This window comes from Hermetia illucens, chromosome 1, assembly GCF_905115235.1.
Source record: "Hermetia illucens chromosome 1, iHerIll2.2.curated.20191125, whole genome shotgun sequence".
Taxonomy (NCBI): Eukaryota; Metazoa; Arthropoda; class Insecta; order Diptera; family Stratiomyidae; genus Hermetia; species Hermetia illucens.
Genome location: NC_051849.1, coordinates 66,950,631 through 66,970,115, shown reverse-complemented (window position 1 = coordinate 66,970,115; position 19,485 = coordinate 66,950,631). Strand labels below are relative to the sequence as shown.

General features: G+C 39.5%; 1 protein-coding gene across 9 annotated transcripts in view; it reads left to right on the top strand.

Annotated features, from left to right (window-relative positions):
- LOC119661721 (serine-rich adhesin for platelets) overlaps nt 1-19,485 on the top strand; it is a 375,597-nt gene that overhangs the window by 223,838 nt on the left and 132,274 nt on the right. The window contains exon 1 of one of the 9 annotated variants that reach the window (XM_038071185.1): nt 19,375-19,402. The exons of the other annotated variants lie outside the window; for them this stretch is intronic. The gene's annotated coding sequence lies outside the window, so the exon portion shown is untranslated. Of the gene's footprint in view, nt 1-19,374; nt 19,403-19,485 lie in introns of those variants that run through there. 9 annotated transcript variants of the gene reach the window in all.

Here is a 19,485-nt window from a genome sequence, read left to right as displayed (position 1 = left end):
TATGTTCGTCTGACTGCCTCTAATTCTTCAAATCTTCTTTTCACTTTTCTTTTTTTTGGATTTCACTACACTTGAAGCAGAGGAGCAATGGGTTTCCACTTAGAAAAGAAAAGCTTCTAATACATGCAATTTACCTCACTATTCCGGCTTTCAAACGCGAGATATCTATTTAGAAAAAAGAAAAAACTTTAGCGACAGAAATCTATGAATTTTAAAGTACTGATAAAATCACTATAGACATTGAGTATTACAGATATATGACGACGCTAGATGTGCCCCTATTTCACGTATTTGTTGCTCGTAGTGCAATGAGGTAGGTGAAATGTTCTCTTCAGCGCATGAAGTTCGAAGATTCAGGTAAAAATCAAAACAAAGTGTACGTAAAAAATTTCACCCATATCTAACGAGTACTAGCTTTGTAAGCTTTCGATTTCACATGCATCTTTTTCTGCTTTTTTACTGTTTTCTTTTTTATGATGGGATCTTCAATACACTTACTACTTACTAGTCATTTTAGTCACGTTACGCTAACATTATTTCCGTACTACGGCAAAAAAGAAAAGTTCCTTCAAATCACGCTCCACATATGTGGGCACATATCTATGAGTACTACTTGGATGAATACACCACAATGACTTCAAAATTTCCCCCAAAAGACTGAAAAGGTCCGAAAGTAAAAGTGATGCTGGGCGGGCATCCAAGATGTAACCTTCGCTAAATTAAAAGAAGAGTGTATTGACGACGCTCGTTTACATCTTAGTTGTCGAATTTTCGTGGAACAGATCATAAATTCGAAGAAATACGATAGTCAAGTAGGATTTACCCTCTGTTAGCTACTATCTAGCGGTTGTTTAGACGCTCAATTTGGTATAGAATGGATGAATATTATTCTACATGGAATGAATGGGGTGTATCGAGGAGTCAGTGTGAAAATTTCATTTCGCACTTTCACATAATTGATGGGTTAGAGTGGAGTTGGCTGGTTTGCTTGATGGCTGCGGTTTAAGGTCGTTGTTCCCAGCGGAAAAGAATAAAATTGCCAGAGAAGCGTTAAGCTCATTCTTTATTTTTAGATATTGCATAAATGTGTTAGCGCCGGAAGAAAAATGTTTTTATGTTGGCACGTTTTTCCTGTGAGCCACTCTATTTGCTCGGTCCTAATTTAGTGTCAATTGGTTTATTTAGTTGAACCAAAAATATGAATGCTATCGGTTGAACGGGATGAGATATGTGTCCTAATACCAACAGCTAGGAAATGTTGACTCATTTATTGATCAACTTTTATTTTTACTCAGTATTGAGTGTTGAAATCACAGATGAACTTGAAATCGTAATAACTAGGGCATAGTGATTTATATCGAAAATGAAGGCTAGGTCTTATCCTGTTCTCCCCTCCTGTCTTTGTACATTTCCCCATTTTTTCAATGGTCTCAACTGATATACATATATACGAAGGCAGTCTGATAAATACTTAACCTCATCGCTCGATGGCGCCACTATCGCAAGACAAATTCACTGTCGTTTAGTAGTAAAAGTAGGCGTATCTGCGAGTTTTAGAAAAATGAAAAAAGAACAATATCGGTCGGTGTTTCGAAGGGAAATCGCGCAGTGAAATCAAGGACCGCTTGGTGAGCCTGCTCATGCGACGATAACCATAAAAAAATTGATTTAACGAGTTTCAATGTCGTTGCAGGTCGGTTTTTAGTGAATCACGCTCAGGTGCCCCGAAAACGGCTACCATGAAGGATAACGTCACAAAAATCCACGATCTCGTATTGGCAGATCGCCGATTGAAGGTGCGCGAGACAGCTGAGACTTAGACCGCGTGGGTCATTATCTTACATGAAATTTTGGGCATGAGGAAGCTGTCAGAGCGATGGGTGCCGCGTTTGCTAACTTCGGACAACAAGTACAGCCGTGAGACCACTTCAGACCAATGTTTGATGCTGTTTGAGCGCAATCCGAAGGAGTCTCTGCGTCGTTTCATGACCGTCGACGAAACATGGTTCCACTGGTACACACCGGAGACCAAGGAGCAGTGGACTTCACTCGGTAAACGTGCTCCGAAAAAGGCGAACACTGTCCTATCGGCTGGAAAGGTGATGGCCACCGTTTTCTGGGATTCACAAAGTGTGATCTGCATTGACTACCTGGAGAAGGACAAAACGGTCACAGGACTCTACTATGCCGAATTATTGATCCCATTTGACGACGAATTGCAGAAAAAAGGTTTTGTTATAATTCCAAAAGTCTCGAGTTCGTTATTCGTTAGTCAAGCACATTCTACCCTAGCAGCTTCCGCTTCGTGAGTTCCATCTATTTTAGAGTTCAATAGCTACATCTACACCCAAGGACAAAAAAACACTGCATAGACTCTTATTTTTGGTAGTTTGACATTGAAAAACGCTAATAAAATTACACAAAATCGTTCCATCATCATCATCATCAACGGCGCAACAACCGGTATCCGGTCTAGGTCTGCCTTAATAAGGAACTGCAGACATCCCCGTTTTGCGCCGAGGTCCACCAAATCGATATCCCTAAAAGCTGTCTGGCGTCCTGACCTACGCCATCGGTCCATCTCAGGCGGGGTCTGCCTCGTCTTCTTTTTCTTCTATAGCTATTGCCCATATAGACTTTTCGGGCTGGATAATCCTCATCCATACGGATTAAGTGACCCGCCCACCATAACTTATTGAGCCGGATTTTATCCACAACCTGAGGTCATAGTACCCCTCATGGATTTCGTCGTTATGTAGGTTACGGAACCGTCCATCCTCATGTAGGGGGCCAAAAATTCTTCGGAGGTTTTTTCTCTCGAACACAGCCAAGAACTCGCAATTCTTCTTGCTAAGAACCCAAGTCTCCGAGCAATACATGAGGTTTGGCAAGATCATAGTCTTGTACAGTAAGAGCTTTGACCCTATGGTGAGACGTTTCGAGCGGAACAGTCTTTGTAAGCTGAAATAGGCTCTGTTGGCAGTCAACAACCGTGCGCGGATTTCATCATCATAGCTAATATCGGTCGTGATTTTCAACCCTAAATAGGAGAAATTATCAACGATCTAAAAGATGTAATCTCTTATCTTTGTTCTTCCCGTTTGACCAGTACGGTTGACGTTGTTGGTTGGTTGGTATTTGATGCTGACGTTGCCTTCATTGATTTGCAGCCCAAAATCTCGCGTCGCTTGCTCGATCTGGATGAAGGCGATTTGTACGTCTCGGGTCCTTCTTCCCATTATGTCGATATCGTGAGCATAGGCCGGTAGTTGGATGGACTTAAAGAGGGTCGTACCCCTCGCATTTATCTCACCATCACGGATCGCTTTCTCCAGGGCCAGGTTAAAGACGACGCATGATAGGGCATCCCCTTGTCGTAGACCGTTGTTGATGTCGAATGGTCTTGAGAGTGATCCCGCTGCTTTTATCTGGCCTCGCCTGACCAATGGGTCAGGGTCAGTCTAGTCAGTCTTATCAATTTGTTTGGGATACCGAAGTCTCTTATGGCCGTGTACAGTTTTGCCCTGGCTATGCTATCATAGGCGGCTTTAAAGTCGATGAATATATGGTGCAACTGTTGTCCATATTCCAACAGTTTTTCCGTCGCTTGCCGCAGAGAGAAAATCTGATCTGTTGCTGACTTGCCTGGAGTGAAGGCTCTTTGGTATGGACCAATGATGTTCTGGGCGTATGGGGCTATCCGGCCTATCAAGATAGTGGAGAATATCTTATAGATGGTGTTCAGCAACATTATGCCTCTATAATTGCTGCACTCTGTGATATCTCCCTTTTTATGTATGAGACAGATAATGCCTCGTTGCCAATCGTCAGGCATTGATTCGCTGTCCCATACCTTGAGCACAAGTTGATGAACCATTTGGTGTAACTGGTCGCCTCCATATTTCCAATTCGGCAGTAATTCCATCGGCTCCTGGCGACTTATGACTTTTTAGCCGATGAATTGCACGGACTGTTCCTCCCACACTTGATGGTGGCAGTATTTGTCCGTCGTCTTCAGTTGGCGGACCTCCAACTCGCTGATGTTCTGGTTTTTCAGTAGCTCATCAAAGTACTCAACCCATCGCTCTAATATGCCCATTCTATCGGAAATCAGATTTTCCTCTTTGTCTCGGCAGGATGAGCATCGAGGTGTATAAGGCTTCATCCTGCTGACTTATTGGTAAAACTTGCGCGCCTGGTGCGGCTGCTCCCTGTACTTTTCTAGTTCACAGAATTGTTGGTTCTCGCAGACTTCCTTTTTCCGTCTATGAAGTCGCTTCTCCGCTCGACGGAGTTCGTGATAAGTCTCTGCGCGTGCCCGCGTTCATTCATTCATTACTCGGTATGCGACATTCTTCCGTTCCGTTGCTACTTTACATTCATCGTCAAACCAGTCGTTCCGACTCCTTTGCGGCTGGGGCCAAGTATGTTTGTGGCCATATCCATGATAACGTTCTTCAGGTGGTTGTGAAGATCATTTGTTGGTGCTTCATCTCCACGTCCTCTGTTGACTGCAGTTATTGCGGCATCCATTTCCCTCTTATAGGTGTCGCGGAGGGTTGTGTTGTGGATGGCTTCAGTGTTAACTCTCACCTGATTGTCAGAGGGGATTCTAGGTGGTATTGTTATTCGAACTCGGAACACCATGCCAACAAGATAGTGATCCGAGTCTATATTGGCCCCCCTATATGTTCTGACATTCATCAAGGCTGAGAGGTGGCGGCGTTCGATCAACACGTGGTCAATTTGGTTGAAAGTGGTCCCGTCTGGAGAGGCCTACGTATGTTTGTGGACCGCTTTCCGCGCAAACCAGGTACTTCCAACAACCATTTCGTGTGACCCTGCTAATTGAATAGTCCGCAGTCCGTTATCATTTGTTTTTTCCTGTAAGCTATGGGAGCCAACGTATCGCCTAAATATGGGCTCCTTCCCTACTTGGGTGTTAAAATCCCCAAGTATGAGTTTAATATCATATCTAGAACAGGCTTCGAGGGTTCGTTCTACTGCCTCGTAGAAGGTATCCTTCTCCGACTCTGCAGTCTCCTCTGTAGGGACGTGAACGTTAATGAGGCTTATATTTCTAAACTTGCCTCGCAAGCGCAAAGTGCATAGCCGTTCGCTTATGTTTTCAAAGCCGATAACAGCAGGTTTCATTTTTTGGCTGACTAAGAAACCTACTCCGAGTACATGGTTTACTGGATGGCCACTATAATATATGGTGTAGCGGCTCTTCTCCAGGAAACAGGTCCCTGTTCAACGCATCTCTTGTAACGGTATTACATCAGCCTTATATTGGGATAGGGTGTCGGCTAACTGCTCAGCAGCATTCGGTCTGTACAGGGAGAGCACTTTCCATGAGAAAATGCGCAAATCGTTAATCCGTTGTCATTGCCGGGTTCGTCGTTGTAAAATCCATCCTGTCCGAGGCAACTTCTGTGGCTTCGTAACATCAGTTTTCCATGTAGGGTTGTCAGCCCTACCCAACCCTCAACCTGGAGGACCAGTTGGTACAATTTGTCCCGTTTTTAGGGGCGGGAGACTCGCCTTCATCCTTCTCCGTCTGCAGCTTTTCGTTAAGAGAGAGCTCCCAGCGATCACCGGTGGAGATAGGGTTTGGTAGTAGAGCTGTTGGTGTTGGTTCAGCAGGCATTTCCCAGGTTTTATGCTCCATCGTGGGTAACAATCCACGTTTCGCCCTGAGACCTATACTACCCTTTGACCACCCAAAACTCTCTACTCTAGTTTGTAGTAGAAAAAAATTCAAAAAAAAAGTATGGGTTACAGAATGATGCATGATGTGATTTTTCAAGAGCTCTTTCAAATTTTGACCCAATTTTAAAATTGTTTAATCATTTTTCTTTAGTCTTCAAAGTGATCTAACATTTTCATCTATATTCAACATTCAGCCTATCTGACAAATCTCTCTGCCATCATCAAGATTTGAACTGCGACCTTGCGTTATGATAGTATCATTGTCATTTTATCATTTATTCATGTCAAGTATACAAAAGGTAAATACCTCAAACTGATTGTGTTATTAGTTAAATTTGGTAAATTTATTGATATTCGAATATGTGCTCCAGCTTGTACTAGAATATATTCCTGCTCGTCCTTATATGATATAATTTTGTCAATGGTTTTTTCGTAAATGTATGTATATTTCTACGATAATGACCAGTAAACTCGAATGGGCAATGTTGTATATCTAACTTTTTTTAAAAGAAAAGCTCAAAAGTTGGCCTTCAATTTCTGGATATCTTGCTTTCTACTAGTCACTTTTCTAGATATTATTGGTGGGAAATCTACTCGTCTTTATAACCCTACATATGTATTGACAATCAATCGCCTAAAAACTGGAACATCTCCATAAAAACAACATTTGTCATTGCATTAAAAACATCTGGTCTCAAAAATGCTGCTATCTAATTCAAATTCTTGTTGCATAAAATCTTTTCTCGTAAATTATACTCTCAAACCATTACAACCAATGTTAATTTATGCAATAAATATGTGTTCACGCTGTGAGTGCTACGGAAAAGGCAAAGCTCAGATTATTCTGTTTTCTGATTTCATTCATTCTTAACACCATTCACGACAGAGACGATTCGAAGTTGGATGACGTCCGTGTGTATGGTAACAAAAACTATCTGAATCTATTAGTCTGGACCACTTTCAAGGCCTTGAGCATAAATATTCTCCCCAAGCAAAGTTAGTCAGTGGTGCTTAGAGTTGCCAAAATTTTTAGAGGCGAAAAATTAAACGAAATTGTGTTTAAGGGGATAGTCTAATCTATAAAGTGATAAAGTTGGTTGTTTTAAGATAGATATCGCCCCGGTGATTAGGGAATACGGGTAATTATCTTATACATATATCCAGGTGATTCAAAGGTGAGGGCGATAAGCTTTCGAATCGCGTGGTGATTGAAAAATCATCAGAGAGGTATCATACGTCGGATGTCGAATATCAACCGACTAAGTGACAGGTGAGGATCTCAAACAAATTAGGATAAGAGCTACCGGCGAGCAGCACACACACCACATTTTCTTCTAGCGTAAGTAATTTGAAAGTAATAATCGGAACTTAGAGAGGTGGCTTACAATTTTCGTGAAAAAGGTTCAGGTGCTAATTTATTTATTTTTCTATTATTAAAATATTTCTTCTAAATTATCATATCGCAATCTGAACGTAAACCAAATCTATTCCTTATTCATATCTGTACAAGATGTTCGGCTTGATATGTACCCCATATTTTCTACATTTTTCTTGGCCTTTCTCAAAAATCCATTACGACACTCAAGGCTCCATTCTCCACAAAAAGCTAGCATGAAAGTTCAAAATGTACGTTACATGCCATGCCGAACCCAATGGGAGTTTAAGGTCGTTTAATTGTTGCCCTGAGATAGACTAATTGTCGATCATGATTGTAACGAATTATAGATCGATTACGAAACTCAATTGATCCACAACGGGTATTCATTATACAAGCCCGTAATCTCTAGGCATCTGGGTATTCATTTTACTCTACATTTTGCCTTTGCAATGCAACCCATGGGCCGCCTCTGTTAAGTATGGAGTGGTATCTCTCAGAGGGTAGACTATCTATACAATACAGCAGCTCCATGATGATGACGACGATAACGTCTTTTTAAGATATACAATTGACAACATATTTAATTCGCGCTGTAGCAATAAAATTAAATGTAATTTGGTACGATTTGTACATGGGATTTAATTGAAGATCATTTGATCAGGGAAACGTGTCTACAATTTGCAGGAAGTGGTAATTTGCTTATTTGCGACAGTCTGTATTGCGTTTTTGAAAAAGAATATAACTAAACCAGGCGATTGTGTTACGCAATTGGCTGTCTCACTTCAGATGGGAAACACAAACATGATCGATTTTTTGCATGAGCAAGTCTTTAAGTGGAGTTTACTTGCGAGATATTTGGATGATTTAAATTTTTCACGGCAAGCGTGTTCGATGAATCTCTTTGTGAAGCGGATGAGTTCAAGGTGTATCGTCGGACAAGTTTCCCAGGTGGTGAAGCTGTTCATGCTCACGATGAGCTTGAATGGAGCGTCTTCAAACTCCAGCTGAGTATTGCAAGTAATTGACAAATTATATATTATATTTCAATTCATTTGGAATATTTCCCAAGCGCAATCGGAGGATTGTGTAAGTGCTTTTTGAGATTAAAGGTAATACTCTGAAATTAGATTTTCTATTCATCATTAAGTATATAATTTCCATGTCTTCACTGATGTCATAATAGGAATGTATCCGAAATGGATGCAGATGAATAGTTCCCAAACATTTGGGGTGTCCATAGTGCGAAGACTGAAAAAATGATCTCTGATGTTATTTGCTAGATATAATATTGTCAACTTCTAATCAAAACATTTATTCTCCGTAGTAGTCCAAATTGTTCTTTGGTGTTTAGTATTCATTTAATGCCTACCCACCAGGATCGTCGAGGGAAAATCCGGGACGGTAATGAAAGTTATATCTTTATTATCCTCCAATTATTTTGTGGCTTTATTCCGGGCCCTCGAGAAAATTCTGGGTCTAATGAAAATCATATCTCTCTACTCTCCTCTCCTCTGGCCTGATGAACCAAAAAGTAAATCTTTTCTGTTCGGAATCATCCTCGCTTGGACCAAATAATATAATGAGTGTACTGCAGGAGCTAATCCACACAATACTTGATTTTCCTCTTTATTCCGTGAAGTTATCTTCACATGAGTACCACCCAACATCTTCAATGATGTTTTGGAACTACAACCCATGCTAACTTTGACGTTATCCACTGCCGTAGCTTGTTGAAGGTTGAATATATGTATGTTGTATGAGATGTTTCACAATAAAGGGGCAGTCCTGAAGGATATCACTGTATCTGTCGATAAAAGTACCAAGTTAACTAGGAATATCAAATTGATTCATTTCATATCCACTCGTTTTCATCCAACCTGCAATCAATTTTATTTGTTCTACAGTCAAATCACTCCATAGAAATCAGATAAGGCTTGAACGCCCTATTAAGGGGGTCATCCCATGTGTCGGATCCGCGGAATCGATTTTTTTTTGCATCAATTGTATCTAGATATAGTATAGAATATATGGGCAAAGTGATTTTTTGATATTCGGAAATTATAGTGTTAAACACGTACTATGTCACATACCCGATTTATGTCGATCGCCATTATAAAGCACGCATTTATCGGTCCGAATGACGTTCGAATGACTTTTCTAAAAGGACAAAAAATGAAACTAAGGGTGTACATGTGCTTCTTCCTAAGGTTCATGGATTATATATAGCAGATTAATGGTCAGTTAAGATTTTAAGGCTGAAAGTAGCATTCTACTTTTTAAATGCGTTTTTCTCGAAACTGCATGTTGAAAATCGGCTGCCACCTTAGACCAAATTCTATCCAACCAAATTCTTTGAAGTTTTCACCATTTCTACAGTCCACAAACTAGGGTAATTGCGATTCATTCGGTAGTTTTTTTTTATTCACTGAAGAAGCCATGAAAAAAACACCAAAATTCGCAAAAAAAAAAGTTTAACACGGCACCAAAAATTTAGTTTTTAATATTTTTTAATAATCCTAATTTGCGGACTGTGGTTAAGTCCGCACGTTAAAATGCCGTTCACATTTTTTCTTTAATATGATCACAGCGCCCTCTAGCGTGGCGGCAGAAAACACCTTTTTTTGGAGATAGGTGTATAAATTGCTCTGCATTTCAATAGCGAACTATGCTATCGAACTGGAAAAAAATATTACGCATGTTCAAGATATCAATAAATATATGGTGAAAAATTCATATTTGTATCTTTATCCAGTTCTTCACAATAAATTTCTAAAAAAAGCGAAAAAAAAACGGCCTTCACACGGGATGACCCCCTTAAGTAAAGCTTTGTTTCCCTGTTTCCAGTAAATTTCCTCAGATATTGAGGGGATAATACATGATTGATGATGGAATGAGTAAACACGATCCCTAGTATAGTTTTGTGAAAACCACATTTTTTTTACTTCGTTATAGCCTTATTCTTTCCTTCCTAACAAGTGTTATCTATCGGCCCTCTGGGTAATTGTTTGGCCTAATGGCGATCCGAGTGAGGCGACACTTCCCTATTCCCCTATCACAAGTTAAGTTTCCTAAAAGCAAAAGTGCATCATCTCAGCATTAAATTTAAATTAATCGTGTAGAAAGCCCTCCTTCTGCGGGTTAGGTACACCTCTAAAAATTTGCTGGACCATTGCTTTCACTGGCCAACTTTACTGCCTTACTCGTTTTGGTCTTGCACGTTCCCTAAATGGTTCGTCTGTTGGTTGCTGTACGAAAAAGCTTTATCAAAGTGTTAGGAAATGTTGCGCTCCACAGCAGCGCTAACAAATATTAATCTTAAAACTGAACCAGGCTTTCAAATTCAAATTCATATCACTTCCGTTGGCCAAGACCATATCAAATGGCGCAAAACATATTGGATTTTTACTTTTTATATCTAATATATAAAAGCGGATGTTGGTGTATATATCCGTTTGAGATTTATAGACTCCGTTGATGAAGATCACCACTAGATGACGCGGCAACGGGTCATCTTATACACCGTTCGGCTGGTCGTCATGACAAATAATGACTGTGATTGATATCAACTATTGGTTTTATTGGTGGTTAGTTAAAGTTTTAAAAATAATATCATTTTTGTTTTAATTCTGTCGACTGCTGTATACTAAAATGTTTATGGACATTAAATTCTGAGAATTATTTGTTATTTGTCAGTCAGCAGACTTGTTGAAATATCTGAATAACGGGAATCGCGACTGGAAACACAACTTATCAGAGCCTCTTCTTCAATGACTGCTCAAATTTCAGAAGAGCGAGATGCATACCGGGAATATAACCGGATCAGAGCTTCTTTTTCAATAAACATTAAAAAGACGAAACGCACCATTTGACAGCTTCTGCTTCAAGAGCTGTTTAACTATCTCAACGACATGATGTACACGAATCGCACACTTTCGAGCAGGAGTTGGTTTGAGAGCTGCTGTAATATCTGAAGAGCGAAACACACGACTGGAAACTAAACGCTCATGATAGACTCGATAAAGCAGAATTCAATTACCATAAAAATTATCATTAAAAAATGCATGTCCTCATTGGTTCCATGGGTACATTGCGCTTACATTGTCATATTTCAGAAAGAAATATCAAAGTTAATTTCCCACCATTGACTAAGCAACCAGAGGAACGAATATTAAACAAGTCGGGAAACCGGAAGCTTGACGCTTCAGGTATAAAAGGTTTTGTGTTTCCCTATGTGAGGAGCATAACGTAAATCTCCATTGGCTTATAGCATTCACCCGAGGTATTGAAATCGTTCAGTTCTGGGCAGGTTACTGCCATTGCCAGAACTGAGCGATTTAAATATCTCGAAGGGCAGGTTGCCGACATTGCCAAAACTCAACGATTTAAATATCTCGAGGGGCAGGTTACTGCCATTGCCAGAACTCAACGATTTAAATCTCTCGAGTCAATGCTATCTGCCAATGGAGAACTGCAGAATGAAATTATTTCACACATTAACGCAACCTGGATGAAGTGGCATTCCCGAACTGGTGTTCTTTGTGATCGACGTATCAGCGCACGTCCCAAATCTAAAATTTACTGCAATGTCGTCCGTCTGCCGCTCTCTATAGTTCTGAGTACTGGCACTGATCGTGGAAAAACTGCAAGAGGGGCGTTTTCGATGGTGTGGTTACGTAATTCACACTAACGAGAATTCAACGACCAGTATTGGTCACAACATCAAAAACAATGGTAAGCAATCAAAAATCCGGCCAAAACAATGGTGGTTTAATATGCTGGATGGGGATTTAAAGGTCTCAAGATTACATCCTGATCAGGCATTTGATAAAATAAAATGACGAAACCGATCACCACAGGCCGACCCCGCTTGTGAACTGATGGCTGAACAAAAAGAAAAAGATGTGAGGAGCGACGAGTGCACGACAGCTCCGTGTAATATAGCTAAAAATTCCATTGCCCTCTATTTTCTGGAAAGTGATTTAAATAAATCATTTGATGGAAAGCCCTGTGTTGATAATGGTCAACCTCATACGCCCCTGTTTATTATTATTATGAGTTTAATATTATTAGCAAATGCCAACACTGCTTTTTAGTCTATTTCTAAAAGTTGATAATATACTATTAGTAAATTTTTTAAGCAGATACCGGAATGGGACATCTCTCGAAGATTAGATTTCACATAAGTGTTTTACACAAAACCTTAAAAAGGGCTGCGGATAAATAGATTCTTCATAAATGTGACTTTAATATTCCACGCGAATGTCAATTATTCCGGGTAATTATGACGTCAGCATCCGATTTGCATGGCTTTGGAAGCAGTAAACTCGCGCAAAATTGCTAAGTTTGAACTGCTATAACTTTGGCGTTAATTGCCTGATTTCTATGAAATTTAGCGCATATACACGAAATATTGTCCTCTATTCTGGTACAGAATCCGGAAGTCCTAGGATGAATTTAAGGGGGGTTTTTCAGTAAATTTCTAAAAAGTAGTAATATACTATTAGTAAGTTTATTTGAGCAGATATCGGAATGGGACATATTTTGAGGCCTAGATTTCATCTAGGCGCACCACCCTGATTTTTTTCGGATTTTTGGGTTGGGTAGCTTCCGAAAATGAGTCCTGTCTCACTTCAAATGCCTACATTTTGCCTCCTTACTCACGTACTTTGCAATTTATGCCAGAACTAATGTCAGTTTCGGAAAGTACAAACCTTTCATTTGATACCCTACACAAATATATCCGGTGAAAAAAATTTTTGAATCCCCTCTTTGCATGTATGGGGAGCCCCCCTTTAAACTCCACCTAAATTTATGCCACTCGCTGCATGCGTGGGATTTCATAGTTCCCATCTGTCCACCAAATTTCTGTCGGATCGGTTCAGCCGCTTTGGAGAAAAATGTGTATGACAGACAGACAGACAGACATTGAATCGATTTTAATAAGGTTTTGTTTTACACAAAACCTTAAAAAAATGACAATTTTACAGCTATACTCCAAGTGCAAAGACATGAAGGTCCTGTGAGACTAACGTGAGTGCATGCCGTGTAGGCATAATTCTACGGTCCTCTTTGGAGACGAATTGATTTGGAGATCACAATCAGACCCCTGTTGTGACTGACACAGCGGTATTGCCTTATACTGGGTTCACTCCATCCACTGGTATGGAGGAAGACGTATCTAACGCCTTTGCTGCAACTAAGGTGTACGGTGCTCGTTTGAGCCTACAAAGACCTCGGTCCACCATATGGATACAACCACACCCACTTTGAAACTTCCACAACGAGGCCCAACGCAAATAACCGGGTCGAGAGCACATACCCCATGAATTCTCTGGAAACAGACGCTCTCAGGGGGCCATCCCGGTTGCCACTGTATCAGATAACTAATCTTTTCGCAAATATACACAGACAGAATAATGAGCGTTTATCGCTGCCATATTTATAAATGGGAACAGCACCGTCTTGTCAGCCTAGTACTTTTGAAAAATGTGATCATTCATATTTATTTCGTCTTTTACTCTGCAGTTTTGTTATCGATGTCATCGCCAAAATGTAGCATCTTCTTTATCGCTGTCACTTTTCGTCAATGGTTAGATAAAGGCTAATAATATGATTTTTTCGTCAATTACCTTCAAATACGATAAGAATTTTTCCAATCCCCACGGGTTTACCATTTTTTTGACAAGCAGGAAAAATTGATATACACTCATCGCTTTTCCCGCAATTTGAAATTTAAGCATAATATTGGCCATATTACTTTGGTTCTAGTTTTGTTAGTTTTTTGAAACTAATTAGTTGAAACACACACTACACGAAGTTTCTTTCAAATTTCTATTTCAAGAGAAATCTTTCCTATTTATTTTTGCCCTACCGAAATTCAGTTTGATAAAAAGTTCCGTCTTATTCGCTGGGTTTTTGACAGAATCTATGCCCATGACATATAGCTCACTGACGTCTCCCATCTAGCTATGGCTGTTCGCAAGTACACACTTCGATTTCACAAATAGTGTTTGAGATTCCTTCCTTATCAGTTCATCCGCCTTCTATTACTACAAAACTTTTGTACCTTCGTGTTCACTTCAAAATGATCTCGTTTTTCACAGCCAGGGTTTTAAGGTTTTGCTGGTAGCCCCATATCAACTTAGGTTTGTTTTGAGTTGATACGATAGCTTTTAATGTTGCCTGACTGTCCGAGAAGATACGGATGTTTGCACAACTCTATCTTCTCTCTTAGATCTATCTGTATGACTGAGTATGAAATTCCTCAGACGGTTACCACTCCATTTTTTTCCAGTCATTCATAATTACTGTCATCTTGATTCTGGAATTAAAGCAGATTTGAATCACATAAAATCACTGCCCATCTTTGGATTGGGACTTGTTGTTACGTTATTGATTCTGCTATCTCTGTATATTACCGGTACCCATACGCCGTTTAATTGAAGCATGCGGACTTCAACTGTCTCACAAGATTTTTCCAACTTGCTGGTTGCGATATCAGCCTCCTCCTCATGTATCTCTCAATCAGTTTTCCAGTTACTTGACAAAAAAGGAGTTGGGACCTATTCGTCGGAGGGAAGGAAGGAGAAGAAATGTCGTTTATGTTCGGGAAGTAGTTCAATTAGAGCGGCGTGGGCCGTTATGCTTGAGTGGAGGGACGTACTGGGCATGCGAATGGCGACATGGCGTATTTCTAGCTGATTTTAATTCCTTTGTATTCAATGATGCAGGGAGTAGGATGCGACATATACCTTTCTAGGAACCTCACCGCGTATTTAGTCACAATAGTGTCGATCTGGTTAGAGATGCACTTCGTACTCTCATTATTTCTAAATATACCGGTGGAAGGAGGAAAGGTTCTTCTTGGAGGCATAGCCTTTCCATGTGTCTTAGGGAGACATCAGCCCAAAATATGCGGGCTGGATTTGTTAAAATGTATAATGTGTTATAGTGACCTAAGTGACCTAAAGGCACTGCTTACAATTGTAGCACTAAGATGAACAACTTGTTTATCGGTACGATAGGAACTGAGTTAACGTTGAGAGCAAATTGCCATCTAATATTGGTACCGGTAAAATTCGTCCAAATGTGAATTCAAACGAGTCTGACCGCATACAATACCTTGATTGCATCGTGGTTGGGAGCGGACTTTGGGATATCTGCGGTAAATAGCAAGAGAAGGCTACGGAAAGGCCTTGTGGAATTCCAGCATGATTAATATATAGAGAGAACAACTGTTGCTGAAATGTCACCTGCGATCGCCACCCATCTAGGAAGCTGAGGATTAGGTTAGAGAGATGGAGTTGGCAGTCCAGGATGTTCTTCAGGTTATAGATGAGTTCATATTGCCGTACAGAATCGATACCTGTCAAGGTGTCAGGCTATGTATGGTTTCAAATAATTCTGATCAGAATAAAGGTTTTAAGGATTAGAAGGCCTGGTTTAATCGAATGACCCGTTCGGAAATAGGTCTGAAACCATCAAGAATAAGAGGACTTTTAGTTTTCTAGGGATAAGTGTGATTTATGGACATTTCCAGCTCGCGGGGAAGTGGGCGTTCAACAAACAATGATTAATAAGAAAGAGGAGGAAAAGGCTAATGGTTACAGAGCATTTCCTCAGGATGATGATTAGGATCTTGCAAAGTCCGATCGACGTCTTATTTTTGCTCTCCTTAATGGAATTTGCGACAGTTTTGGCTTGGCGGAAATGATTGGTAAGATTGAGTGAAAGAATCGGAAGTTGGTTGAGTTCAGTTCAGTTTAGAATTGTTTTATCCAACAGGATCTTATTTCAGAACATGGAAAATGGGATTGTGGAGGGATTTTTAGAGTCTCCTTTTCAGTTTTTGTGTATCCGGCCTCTTCAGTGCCCCAACGGAACTAGATTTTTGGCTAGAGTCCTCTCGAGTCATATTTCTGCTGGAAGTGTGTCCATTTCCTTCACGAGTTCCTCTTGGCTGGTAGGTTTGTTATATTCTCTCTACCGGTCTGTTTTTTTACTCTATTGAATAGTCAGCGTGTCTTCTGCGGTAGGTTTACAAGATTATCTTGTGCGCTGGGGTTTCTTTGTCAGCCTACAGTTCGTTGCTTCAAATTTAATTTCTGGAGGAGGAATAAGAACAATTTTTTCAGGGATGAAAAGGATTTCGGTCTAGCTTTTGAAAATACAGCAGCCACCAAATTTTATGCTCTGATACAATTAGACTTATATTTTTGTGTCGTTAATAACAGCGTACACTGAGCTTTTGACATAAGCTGTTGGAATCAGACATTTGTCCGGATAGCTGGTGACAGTGGCATTTGTATCGTGATTTGACGTCGGATAACGGTAGACTCAGCCGTGAATGAGTACCTGAGTCAAATCAGGGTAATAATCTCGGTCGAGCGCAATGCTGACCACATTGTGTCCTATAGGGTATCCTGGAGTGTACCGTTATGGTCTTGAATGAAGTACTCTAACACACTTCAAGGCTCTGATCCAATATGGATTGTTGCGCCAACGATTATTTTTATTAATCAGAGATTTTCGAGCGAATATTTCTGTGTTATAAAGAGACATTCTTGAAATTGTAAAAATATGCCTCAATAGCCCGATGGTCCAATTCAAGTTTTGCATCGTGAGTACCAGTTTTCTAGGAAGCTTGACCCTTTGACCTCGTCCTCCAGCTTTTTCTTGCATTATCCGTTCGAGCGTGATTTCGGAACGAGGCATTTTTTAGCGGATAGTGACACCACTTCTGAGACTGTCTTTTGCTTTCAGGCTCATATTGGGCGTATCTAGATCCTCGTTAGGAGGACCTTCCACATTAAGTGATGACATCCACACCAATGAAATCGATGGCCTCACGTGTGGCTCTTAGGAAATTTGTTGAAGAATTCGAATTTCGATGGAGTTTTTAGCGAGTAAATGCAAGATCCTGGCACCACGACAATACACTTCCTCATCAATCTGGTTAATTGGCTGGTTTTGTACGAAAAACTAATACTCCTTACCTACCTGACCTTGCCTCATGTGTTTTGTTTATTCCCCAAATTGAAATCTGTACTCCAGGGACATCGTTTTGAGACCATTGAAACTATCAAGTACCATTCGACACAAACCTTCAGAATCCCAAAGAAGCCTTATATAACCTTTGCATGAATATGTGTAGAGGAAGAGAATACTGATGAAGACCGATTAGTTTTTGAACAAATCTCGTACAAATGTCTGTGAACTGTTCTTTGTTATTTGTGTGTCCAGAAGGCTTAGTGATTAGAGCGTTAGAGTTGGTAGAACGGAAGATCGCGGTTCAAATCTCACTGGTGGTATAGGTATCTGTATCGCGACTTGATGTCGGATACCAGTCGGCTCAGCTGTAAATGCATATCTGAATCAAATGAGAAAAATAATTCTGACCATATTGCCTCTTAGCGCACCATTACGGTTTTTAAAGTAAGTGCTCTAAAACGCTCCAATTTTTCGATCAAAGTTGGCCGATGATTATTATTTTTATATCAGTTATTAGTCAAATGAGTTCGAGTTCTAATAAACAGTACTTCGATGTTAATATAGCTGATATTTCTACTTGATAATGTAGCACTCAATTATGTATCTTTCACTTTCTTGAAAATGGATTTGAGGCAAGTTTGAGGACTTATTTATGGCATATAATCAGTAAAAGTTTCATAATTTCGCCTAATTGACGAAAGCGACGTAATAAAGATAATCCAATACAAATGCAGCCTTTCATCGGCACAATATTTTACATGATGTCGTTTCACTTGACTCTTTGTTACCATCCACCACAATCTGTCCAATTTACTCGCTAATTAATATCTTTCATAACAAAACAGCACGAATAGATCGACAAAAGATATTATTAGTTACTTTACCATGTCTGAAAATGAACAGTTTTGGGCCTAGCTTGAAGCTATTCAACAATCATTTGCTTGCGTTATGACGATTGTTTTCAGGTTAACTGGAACTTTTTGCTGCGCTCTGTTTGGTTGAGCCGCGAGACTGCTAGTCAATTATACAATGTAAGGGGGTGTTTCCACTCCACTACTGCATTAATGAGCATTTAAATAGTTTGCTTGAATTCGCCTCTAGATCTGTTTAGAAATAAATATTAATATAATTGTTTGCTGTAGGGATGAAAGACGTTAACAGTCAATATAGAAATTTATCTCAGTTTTGAACAAAAGATCCCTAAACTCCTTCCTTCGTTTAGCTCAAACGCCCCCCTTCAGTGATACCTCTGTTACAATCGTAGATGTGTTCATTTGTACATGTCAAAATTCAAAACCAATCTTTTGAGCGAAGATCATTTCTTTCAATTAGTTAATATCGCGGAGGCAAATGAATTAGCACTGCCACTCATCATGCGACCATTGCATTTTACGAGCATGATGAGCTGGCAATGTTGCTTCGTTCGTTATTTGAATGAATAATTGGAAACCATAAACAATGCAACAGAGGAATATGCACATCGAAAGTAGGTAACATTATAGATTTGTATTTGATTTGAAGATGTCGAAACATCGGAGAAAAAGTATGATGAGGTTGAAAACTTGGCAAAACAGTCGATTGGGAATTTAATGCATCAATAAATTTTTGTAATTTTCAAATGATGGTTGTATAAATTTCAAGTAAAGGAAAATTATATTGTCTAACTGAAAATTTATGTAATTAATAATAAAATTGTGAAATAATATAATTGTTGTTTGGTTGGTGGTTATTATAAAATTGCCCTAAAGCGTACTTCTAGAGGCTATTTATCATTTATATTTAGTCACTCATCTGCAATCAACGGTATTTAATCTACGTTTCTAAGTCCATTTAAAAAATGCTTAACGGCGCCCGATGTAATCATGTTTATTAAAATATTTTCCCGATTTAATAAATATTATGATTTATATAATAATTGTGCACTAAAAAAAATATAAGACTACAAACTCACGCGATCCAGCGCCAATAGTATGAGATTAAATTAAAAAGAGAACATTACGCCCAGGGCAACTGGTTGCACTTCGAATCTTATCCATTTCAAATCAAAATAAGTAGAGTTCTGATGGTTTTATACTTACAATACGCTAATCAACGTAAAAATATATATTAAGTAACGTAAAACCGAAAAACAAAATAATTACATAAAAATAAAACTAGGTAGCTTGCTCCTACTACAATATATTTTAATAGTTAGTAAATACGTATTTCGAAAGCTACTTACTTTCTTCCTCAGTACTTATCGGAACGATAACTAAAATAATTACATCTTTTTTATTCTTTTTCTTACAGGTAAGTGAAACATATCTCCAAATCAGGCACCTGGTACGTTGAAATTTTCATAACATTGTTAATATTCAGTTTGACATTTGCTAGACATACATGTTCGTACAGTTTTCTTCCAAAAA